At 35.5% G+C, this 10,461-nt stretch overlaps 1 protein-coding gene across 1 annotated transcript in view; it reads right to left on the reverse strand.

Moving 5' to 3' along the window:
* LOC108974140 (chaoptin) overlaps positions 1 to 10,461 on the reverse strand; it is a gene marked incomplete in the record, with an annotated part of 47,149 nt that overhangs the window by 32,714 nt on the left and 3,974 nt on the right. The window contains 1 exon segment of the mRNA XM_018941805.1: positions 10,289 to 10,461.

Here is a 10,461-nt window from a genome sequence, read left to right on the forward strand (position 1 = left end):
AGTGTGCTCCAAGCTGATGTTGCAGTCATTAAAGTAGTACTAGATTTACTGCTCCGTAGTGCAGCCTTCTTCGGAATAGGGCCCATCTACTCAGATAGCAAAGTGGCGATACTATGATTATGAAAGTTTATGGTAAAAGTGCACTCTTTGAACAAACGTACCAAAAGTAGTTTCCCAATGTAAAAGTGGTGATTTTGGCTTGGAAGACAAAGAACATGCTTGTGGTCAAAAAAGTTTGGAGGTGAGGAACTAGAAACATTAAACGTTGGCAAGCACTAGAAGAGCTCGCAGAATATTTGGCTGTCACTCAAGCAGCCGCATTAAAACCCTTAAAGGCAGCTTTATACATTCAAAAGCAAGTATAATAAATTGGGTATCATTTAATTGCAGGCATGAGTTTTTAAGGACAAGTTTATATTCAGAAATGTCGCTTGAAGACTACAAAAACAATCGCTTTTGCATCGGCTTGTGTCTGGTGAAAAAAAATTGATAAATTATAGCAAGCATAAATACAAAAAATCATATGTGAAACATGTGCCACCATAAGCGGATGCAGCATTGCAATCTTCTCAAACCGAGTGAAACTATTAATTTGCAATTTACTGACAGCAACTCATCAATTTGATGTGAGCGATTGCTGAAAAGCGACCGAAATTTTGCATACATGATACGAGGCAATACTTTTCTATCATGACAACACACGGCCTCATATTGCAAGGCTGGTTAAAAGCTATTTCTAATACGATGGTCGATGCAAAATGATTTCACTGAAAAACAGAATGGCTGGATTAACTTTGGCTACCAAGCCGGTGCAGTTCTTTTGGTATGGTTCAYACAAAGCAGAAAACTCTATATTGATTGAAAAGTAATAAAGATACTGGGTTTTCCAATAGTGATGCTATGATTACAAAGTGTTCTTTTGTTTTGGATTCAGTAATATTACAATTTTATCATGTAAGGATATACGCAAGAACAACGTTAACAAATGTTTTCTCCACCTGTGCTCACTATTCGTCGAATTGTTGAAAATTTCGATCGTTCATTTTCATTACATAATATTCGAGTGCCAATAAGATAGARARCCGCTCGAAGTAATGAAAATATTGCTGCCGTACAGGCAAGTGTTGCTGAGGACCCCGATTTGCCGATTCCAAGACATTCTCAATAATTGGGACTGATTCAAGCCAGAACCTACCAGATTTTGAGAATGGATTGGGACTGCATCCATATATAATTGTTCTCAGTCAAGAACTGTAGCCGTTGGATCACCGTAAAAGTCGTGAATTTACTAATTTTGCTTTGGAGCAACTAGAAAACGCTAACGATTTTTATAAGAAAATGAACTTCTTCCATAAGGTTCACTTTCATCTGAGTGAAGCGGTAAATACAAAAAAAACAGTCGATGTTGGTGCGAAGAAATTTCACAAATATGTCGTGAACTATCATTACATTCACCTAAAGTAACAGTTTTGTGTGGTTTTTGGTCTTGTCGCTCTGTAGTTCTTTCGAAATGAAGCTGGTAGCAGTGTTAATGTCAATGGAGAGTGGGATAGATCATTGATAACCAACTTTTTATAACCGCAATAGGCAGGAGTTGATCTTGACAACATCTGGTTGCAAGATGTAGAAACCAAGAAAGGGCTACGTGGCACCCAGMACGTGCAACAACCGAACTATTGCAAGAAAAGTTTGGAGATTCGATTATTTCATGTAATTGTCATATTGAATGGCCTCCAAGAAATTGTGATTTAACACCATCAGACTACTTCTTGTGGTATTATTTGAAGTCATAGATCTTTAGCTATAAATTAAGTCATTCATAATATACGACTTGATTTAGTGGAAAAAGTACTCAAAAATTGAGTTCATTGAATTCGTGCCTGTAAAAGAACTTGTGGCAGCCATATGAGTGATGTTATATGGAGAACTTAACTGTAACGATTGTACTTTAAGCTAAATGAAAAAATATTTAAATTTCCTAATAATCAGTTTGTTGTTTCTTAAAAAGAAATCATATCACTCCTATTGGAAAACCCTGGAGTACTAGCGGGTTTCCTATAAGGGGTTACATGGGTTTCCTCGGGTAAAAAACAGCATTTTTCAACAATTTTTTTGAAATATTTTAWTAAAATTTTRTATTGTTACAAACATACACTATTAACAAAGAARTTCTGAATTTTTTGTAAAAAAATATTTTAAACTCGGCCATTGCGATGCGATTTCCGGTGACCCCTCGGAAAAAAGATGCACCCGTGTTGGCAGAATAACTCCTTACTGGATCATCTAAAGTGAAAAATACGTGTTTCAGTAAAAGCCTTARCTTGGAACTTAGACGAAGAAAAAAACTGAAATTTGGATTTTGGTAGACACTTTTACAAAAATATAAAAATTTCACTGAAAATATCGCTCCATTTTTTTCATTTCATTGTTGTAATAGTTCTTGTGAAATCTTTCCAATCGACTTCAAAACACAGTTTCGAGAAAAACGCGTTTAAACACAGCGCACTTAGCTTAGCTAGCCCAGAGCGCACAAGTTCTCAAGGCGGTATTTCCGAAACTATTTCTTGGATTTACCTGAAAATTTAAAAAAATATTCTAGGGATGTTGTAGAATTTAATAAGATAATAAAAACATTAGGTTTTTTGAAATCCGTAAATCCATGTAACCCCCTAAGTCCGATTAATCAGTGGAGCATTTTTCATTATAATTTATWTAACCACACTCAAGTCCTCTTGTAGGGTATCCAATGACACCGCTGTCATCGTCCATTTCAACCTGTTCACTTAAATTTCTTATTTGCACGAGCACATTTTATTTAATTTGTATTTACATCGAATGCTGTGGAATTTTTAAAGTGATTTTATACGTTTTTATACGAGCGAAGTCAGCAAAATGATAGCAAAAATCACAAAGGYGCAGCAAAAACATGTTTACTTACAAACATATATATATATATTTGTGTACTGCCTGGCAATCAAGGCTTGTAAATTCTGCTGCATATTTTCCAATCGAACAAGTGTAAGCCTTGTTCGTCAGTAAACGCTTTGCCGCCGCACATCTCCTTCGGATGGCGAAATATCGAAAAATCTGTAAAAATTGTCGGACCTTGCAGGCCAACCAGTTTGCTCTGCAAAATAATATATGTATGTATAAATGTATATATTACATTTATGTATATGTATATACTATAATATCTCTAGTGATCATTGAAAGCGTCACTTGCAATCAGGTCTGACCAGTAGTGCAGCTGGGAATTTTGCGCGAAGGTACGAATGCGTGGGCACTGCAGTATCAACAAATGGAATGCGTTTGCGCATAAATAAAGCGGTTGGCAATTTTTTAAATCCTTTTTAAATTGTTTTCCAATTTTTTTTTAGTCAATTTTGTTCAATTATTCCAATTTTTGTGTCGTTCCTCTGCGCATGCGTTACAGTTTTTCACAGCGCTTTTAAATGACAGTCATTAAAACCAAAACAATAAAATTAAGACGGCGATTAAATTGTGATTTCTTGCGGATTTGCGTTCGTTGGCACAGGCGTTTGTGCGCAGTGGTCATTATGCTCGCGCAGTTGTACATAYGTACATACATATATGTATATATACTCATACTATGAATAGACAGGTGCGCATGTGTGTGGGCATTGTAAAAATTAGCGAAAGGAAACCTTTTCCGCTTTCGGTCATTAAATTTAATGACATTTAATGATTGTTGCTACTTGTCTTAGTTTTTGTAGYTGTGCGCCTTGTAAAACATAGCAGTTTGCAACATGTGCTCGCTGCGCAGAAAATCAGCTAATACAATTAGCTCTTAAGTTAAGTGAGTGAGAAAAAAAAAACAAAAAAACAAATAAAAAAATGTCATAAACTTTGACAGAGATCAACGACACTGCGGTGACATTTTTTTATATAAAAACAACAAAGAAAATGAAAAAAATATATAATTTTCTATGATAAACTGTACAAAACGTTATTTATGCATGAAGATAGCATACGCTTCACAAATAAATAGTACAAGAACTTGATGTTTTTTGAGTTTATATGACAGCTATATGCAATAGTTATCCAATCTGAACACTTCCTTCGAAATTTGCCGCGATGGCTTGGATAATAGTTTCTAATGCACTTCATGTAGGTATCTTGACAAGCAAAAGAGTTTCCCAAACAAGGAGCTCAGTTTGATCGATAAGTTACATGGCAACTATTGTATATATGTATATGATATAATGATGCAGTCTAAAATAATGTTTTCTAAGATTGCAGCGTTGGCTTGGAAGATAACTCATGCCAAATTTGGTCATGATATCTCGACAAATAAAAAATTTTCCATAMATGAACTTCATTTTGATCGAAGATAGTTATAGTTTCTTGGGAACAAAAGAACATGTTTAAAATTCCAGATCGATATCTCATAAACCGAGAGATATAAATTGACTGCCCTCTTCACGCTGATCATTTATGTATATAATTTTTCAAAAAAAAATTGACACAAGAACTGAAGCCGCTTGACCACCARAATTTTCGTATATTCGTGAATTGGTAGGTAGAAATCCACACGTATTCCATGCGCCACCATTGTAGCTCGAAACAATTACGGTTTGATACAGTTTGGGGCCGTACTTCTTCCGTGATGATCAAGACCGGCCCGTTACTGTGAATGGGAATCGSTAGCGCTCAATGAYAACTGAATATCTTTGACCCGAATGCGCTGATATKGRCTTGGACAATATGTGATTCCAACAGGATGACGCCAAAASCCACACAGCGAATGTCACAATCGATTTAGATTTTATGAACGTGTTATCTTACGAAATGGCMCAGCCCATTGGCCGCCTCGRTCGTGTGACTTGACATCGATAGACTATTTTCTGTGGGGCTAAGTCAAGGTCTWTGTCAACAATACAGCAACGATTGATGAGCTTCGTATGAATGTCGAACTTGAAATTGGAAATCGTCTGGACTTCGGTAAAAGTGCTCGTGGYGGTCATGCAAAAGAAATCGAGTTCCATACATAATAACATAAACTCTTTATATATATAATAAATATTTTTATAATGTATCCGTCGTCCGTCTTTCTGAGTATTACAAATTTCCGGTACCCGGTTTTAGGGTATAAAAAGAGTTTAAAGAAGTACTTGTATGAAAGTTTTGCGTGCGTTAAATGAAATATCAAAAATAATTCAAAATTTGTAATTTWTTTGGTGAAAGAAACCACAAAAAGAAAGCAAAAAATATGAAGGAGAAAGAAAAAAGCTACAAAAACAATTACAACTTGACACTTGTACGAGCGTAAAAGGGTCATAGCTCACGCTTGCGCTGTCGAATTATTTAGCGCAAGCGTTTGGCCAGTGTGAAAATCATAATTTTTCTCTCTCCAACTTTTTTAATACGTGTAACTTCATTGCCATGCGGCACATTTTCCAAATCTCTAAACACAAAAAAACAAAAAAAAAAWTCAAAAACAAAAGTACTTTGCAGGCACCTTAAACGCTTACCGCTGTCAAATCACGAAGTCTCAGCTGCCTTTACTTGCTTTAAAAAAGATTGTTTTCTGTCAGTAATATACTGTTGTTGTTTTAGTTTTGTGAAACTAATTTTTTTCTCCGTCTATAAATAGCTGACTGGGCGCAGAAACTTTTGGCCCTCTTTTAGAATTTTTGTAACTATTTCTATAACTGTAGTTGGTAAGTTTTTGTGCCTCTAAATTCGTTGTTTTGTTTTTGCTGCTTGTCTTTCGCTGYTTTAACTGAGAGTAATTCATCAGCAATGCCACTTCTCGTTTGCCTCCACTTATTAGTAGACCTTCTGTTTRTTTGTACAACAAAATMAACACATACATATATACATACATTCATATACATTTTTGCTCTAAGTTCATCTACTGAGTGACCTAAATATTTGCTTAAGTAGTAAATATGTTTGTGTGTATTCACGCCAATGGCATCGGTAAATATTTGGCTTGCAGSTTAGCGTCTGGGTGATAGATGGTTTGTGGTTGAGGTTCTGATGTTCTTGGTGAATTCTCGAAACTTGTTTGGAGAGAAAAAAAATCATTGACATTTAAACTGTTACCATTTTTCGTAAGTGTATAGAGTAGAATACATATTTGTTAGGTATAAATCAGAAAACTTTAACCAAAATATATCGATTTGATTTTGTATAACACCCTTCTTGCCTAGAGTAGTTTCCAGTGGAAAAATCAACAGTCTTTTTATTGAAACAAAGCCAACGGRTTAAAAATCGTCAACATCGCATATAWGGTCYCACCATCAACAAACCAATKGGAARTTATCAGTGTGGCTTTAKGCCAGAAAAATCAACAGCTSWTCTGTGAAAAGTGGATCGACATACACCACTTCTTCGTCGAGCTGCTTTTGACAGCCCTAAAAGGACTTGTATCTGTACCAATATGACAGAAAGCTTATACGGCTGTGTAAACTGACCTTAAGCAAWACCAAAAGCTCCATCAGGATCGGKAAGGACCTTTCCAAGCCGTTCGATACCAAACAAGGTTTCCGACAAGGCATTTCTATAACGCGACTTCTTYAATATAAATTTGGAGAATATAAATTCAGCTGCAAAGCTAAATAGAGAAGGTACAATCTTATACAAGATGTACAACTACTGGCATATGCCGATAATTTCGTCYATCCTGGACCGACATTAACACCAATAAAAACGTCAGCCTGGAACTGCATCGCAGAGTAACGCTTCCCAACGTGTGCTAYTTCAGACTGACTAGGCTATTGTTAAGTAAAGCCCTCTCTTGATGAACATAGACTAAACTYTAGAAGTCACTCATCATTCCCGTYATGCTATATGGTGCAGAGATACGGAAAGRTTGTGCGAAAGATTTCCTATTGCCAATGGCGAGTATACGACGACATTGACGTAGTCTAGCGAACTAAGAGATTTTAGCCATAGCTAAAATCTTAAAAACGGAAAATTGTCATAAGAAACCGTATCGCGGATCTTTATCCTCCTCTTACTGCAAAGCCCATGAATGTGTATACTCTGTGCCCAAAAAATAAAGTGACATTGTATTTATTTTGAAAATTCTTTACTTATTCTTCCAAATCAATTTCATCCCCWTCAAAGTAATCCCCACTAGATGTAGTACATTATGCCAACGGATTTTCCAATATTCMAAACACTGGTTGTAGTCACTTTCCGGGATGGGATTTTAGTTACGTCTTCGCTACGGCTTGAATATCGTATAAAAACGGTATCCTGGGAGCGGTATTTTGAGCTTGGTGAACAGCCAGAAGTCGCAAGGCGCCCGATCAGGTGAATACGGTGGTTGCGGAACGATATGGGTTGAGGTTTTGGCGAAATGATCATTTAATGCAAATTTTTTGCTAAACAAATTTCGACATCGCAAAAAACGAAGAATTCACTTTTAGCAGCTCACAAAACGACACGTATCTCAAACACTAATGAATATTTTGACATGTGAAATTTGACATAAATGTGACTAACAGTACTACCAACCTAAAACAAAAAAAAAAAAAAAATAATAATAATTCTCCAAATCCTTCGACGAGCGCAGTTTAAATTCAAATGTCACCTTATTTTTTGGGCACAGGTAATCAAATTATTCGGCTTCCATTAATTGATTTGTAGCACTTTCCGTTTTATTCACTGAAATTCAAAAATCCAAAAAACTGCATACATATCTACATATATATAAATACCAGCAAAATCAATTAGCAAAAATTTCAATTTCTTTTAAACAGAAATTAATCAATTTTCAAATGTGGATAAGCAAAAACAAAACACGGATTTCGTTGAAATCCATTACTTATAGAAGCTGTGGAAGAGRCTTGAAATAAATACCCAATTCGTTAGGCTATCATCCAGCTAAGCCAAAGTTATTGATCGCACGATGCAATGAAAGGCCAATGAAAGTGGTTGACAGGTGCTCGATTTCGTGTTAATATTGAAGAAGAAAAAATAGAAACAACAAAAACATCTAAAAAAAATACATATATGTATAAAAGTATTTGTTTGAGAAGAGGATAGGCACAATCCCGACAGCAGTTTCAAAATCACAATACGAACRGAGAAATTGATAAGAAGGAGAAGACAAGCATATTGAGGTCAAACCGAAAGCGCGCGAAAAGCATTAAGAGCCTAAAATATCCTCAAAAAGTAAAGGCAATAAAAGACATCCAATATTGCTGAATTTAATGCCCAGGAAATGTGTGTAGTATGTAAATATTGTTTTGGGTGTGTGTATAGGGGACTGTTAGCATTAATTTGAAAAATTCTTTTATGGAAGAATCTTTGACATTGGGACAATGTAAGTTAACATTGTTGGCGTAAATATAAAAACCCGTTGCAGACACTACTTAATGAAAGGAAAAGTGTCAATGATTTAAATGGACCGAGGATCTAACTTTTGTATAAAGGTTACGTCACCTGATTATGGTTCCAAACCTTCTTCTTTATTGTCGCAAATAACGCTTGCGCGGTTATAGCTGAGTTTACAACAGCGCAATCATTATTCCTTTTTGGACCTGGTTTTTCCAACGGAGTGAGGTCTTCCTCTTTCTCTGCTTCCCCCGGCGGACATCTATAAATATAGATATTTTCTCCCATAATACCTAGGAAGTGCCTTATCGCCGATAAATTTTGATAAAAAATGTAGATGTACATACATTTTTCGGCAGACATTCTTGAAACTGAACCGGATTAGTTGAAAAATCGGTAAGAAATTCTTTTTAAATCGGACCCATTATTTCTGATAATGTGAAGGCAATGGAAATATTTCTTGTATAAAGACGCCTTTAATAAAATTCAGTAAATATTAAAAATAAAGTGGTGTAAAAGTCCCTATGCATCTCTGTAAATCGCTTTGTAACAGGTGGTATTAGGTACTTTTTTCGATAGCCTTTTTTTTTTTGACATTTCAGCATGGAAAGCCTTACGTCTGAACAACGTTTATATTTCATTCAACTTAGTTACGAATATACACATTTTGTTCAGCGACGAGCTCCATTTTCGGCTCAAGCAAAATTATTGCTTTTGGGATGCTGATCAACCTGAAAAGATYCATTTCGTAGAGAAAAAAACAACGGCTTGGCGTGGTTTATGGGCCAGGGGGATCAGACGCTGTCATTAATCTTTTGGCTAATTCAATTCCACTATAAACAAGCAATATTAAAAAACATGTTAGAGAGCTTTTAAATACTAATTGCTTAAGCTAATAGAACGCAAAACTTCAAMCAGTTACTAGAGCGTGACAGAATGCTGTAAATTCTGTACTTCCCACTTCTGAAGTCAGAAGAATATTTTATTAACCTGTCATCAAAAGTTAATTGACTMATCTAGAGTACATTCTTAATAAATTAACCGATTAAAAGTATTGCAAAAAATAATAATAAATAATTTTACCCAAATTCTAGAAATCTTACTCTGAAAGTCTTATGTGGCTTAGCTCCGATTTGGCCTTAAACTTGTGACGTTTAATTTATTATTTTTATATATGTTCTTTTAAGGCGATATTTTGAACTTAAGCACAGCCAAATCTCAATGAAAAAGTTATAAATTTTGTGTAATTGTGGATTTCCTCATTAAACAAAAATGTCGTGARACAAAAAGTAAAAAATTCGTGATACAAAAAAGTAAAATCAGCGCCAAAATAAAGACGGCTGCCAAAGCAATGGAGGCAGCGTTAAACCAAACTCGACAATCCGGTAAYCTGTTGATATTGAAATTTTTTAACAAATATAGAAAAAAGCACGCGGTAGTCAACTATTTAGCTATTCAAGCATGGCCCATGGCGTAAGCTGAAAAAAACTTGAATGCCAAGCAATTAGAATATAACATAACTATAAATATTTTGTGGCTGTGCTGATGGCGGATAAGTGTGATTGCGCTAAATTAGCACATACCTACTATATATGTATGTATATGCAAACATATCTTAATAGTTGGATTGCGAAATTAGCTAATGGTGCCTTGTGTGCGCGCTGCGGTGACGGGCTTTTTAGCGAGACCACCTTAAATTCCTARACATGACATGAGAATAAAGTTTTTTGCACTCGCTTTTTATCCTACTGAGCGCTGAATGCTTTCGGAGCGATGACACTAACTACAACGGCGGGCATTTATGTGTTCAGTTATGTGAGTTTTTGCCTTTGGAAATGTCTTCTATCTTCTTATGGACGAAGTATAAATGTGTGTTCTTTCAGCTTATGGGGAATAATTGTTGCTGAAAGAGCTTGTCATAGGAAGYCAATAATTGACAGCCTTTAGCAGCGTTTAAATAAACGATTAAGCAACTTACCGCGCTAATAAATCCGCTTTGTATAGCTCACTGCTGTTTGCTCGCTTTCTGTGTGCTTTGCAGAACCGTCTATTTGTTCTTTCTTTGTTGCTATGATTTATTTGTTTTTTTTTTTTTTTTATTCTCTTGCCGCGTTACGATGTATGTTATATGTTGTGTTGTTTTTATTGTCG

This window comes from Bactrocera latifrons, unplaced genomic scaffold, assembly GCF_001853355.1.
Source record: "Bactrocera latifrons isolate USDA-ARS-PBARC rearing strain unplaced genomic scaffold, ASM185335v1 scaffold_53, whole genome shotgun sequence".
NCBI classification, from domain to species: domain Eukaryota; kingdom Metazoa; phylum Arthropoda; class Insecta; order Diptera; family Tephritidae; genus Bactrocera; species Bactrocera latifrons.